The 1,097-nt window shown below is 63.3% G+C and overlaps 1 protein-coding gene across 1 annotated transcript in view; it reads left to right on the top strand.

Annotated features, from left to right (window-relative positions):
• The window catches only part of BCAN (brevican), a 20,483-nt gene that overhangs the window by 7,464 nt on the left and 11,922 nt on the right, over positions 1-1,097 (top strand). The gene's annotated exons all lie outside the window — the stretch shown is intronic.

Here is a 1,097-nt window from a genome sequence, read left to right on the forward strand (position 1 = left end):
GCAGGTGACCAGAACAGCCCCTGTCAGTCTGGCTCTGGCAGCCAGCGACCGGACATGAGGCTGCCTAAGCGGCTTCTGCGGCTGCTGGAATCAATACAGCRCAAAGAGCTCATCAATTACAGAGCTGCTCCGAGGCCCAGGGAGCTCCGTTGCACGATGCATCCCTGGCACGGGGGGTTGAGGAGCCTCCGAGCCCCCCAAGGAGCTTCTGCAGAGCAGTGAGGGGGCATTGGGGCAGTGCCCCACACAGGGACATCTCCCCACATTCCCAGCATCAACCTCCTCTCTGGAGGGCTGCAAGAGCAGCAAGGACCCCCATGACAAGCCTGTCACCCCCAGTGCTGCTCCCCGGGGAGGGCTGGGGGCTGGTGACAGCCGTGCTGGCCACTGGGCTCTCCTTTCAGCGCCGGTCCCAGCCCATCGGGGAGAGCCCTTTGTGCCAGGCGGCCTGRGAGAGGCCTGGACATAATGGCTGCTTTGGTCAGCCCTGGTTTTCCCAGCCCGCGCGCGGGGAGCCTCCAGCGTGAGCTGAATGGCAAAGCAGCCGTCCTGCTCCTTCCCTCCCCCTCTGGCCCGTGCTTTGTGTGCTCTGGGCCGTTCCCCCTGCACAGCTCGCTGACCTCAGCCCCTCCACAATCCACTCCCCGGCACCACACGCGTGCAGGAGCACACACACATGCGTGTGCACGCCTGCATGTGTGCACGCTGAAACATGTGTGTGGCAGCTTGCTCTCTTGCCTCCCTCACCACCTTCTTCGTGACCAAACACCCTGTTCAAACCCTTCCTGAGGTTTCTCACGGTGGCACCGTGGGCACATGGCCCCGGTGCTGGCATTGCCTCTGTGCCCGCTGCAGCCAGCACTTGGGCACAGACAGTCTGTGCCATCCGGGCCAGGCTGGACTCTGCTGTCCCCAGGGGACCCGGAAAACTGCAGGGCCTGGATGGCACCCAGTGGCTCCCAGCCAGTGGTCCTGGTTGTTCATGTTGTCTCCTTCCTCCTGTTAACCAGGGAACATTCCCTTCCCTTCCCTTCCCTTCCCTTCCCTTCCCTTCCCTTCCCTTCCCTTCCCTTCCCTTCCCTTCCCTTCCCTTCCCT

Source organism: Malurus melanocephalus, unplaced genomic scaffold (genome assembly GCF_030028575.1).
Source record: "Malurus melanocephalus ecotype Western Australia unplaced genomic scaffold, MMel_1.1 scaffold_941, whole genome shotgun sequence".
Classification (NCBI taxonomy): domain Eukaryota; kingdom Metazoa; phylum Chordata; class Aves; order Passeriformes; family Maluridae; genus Malurus; species Malurus melanocephalus.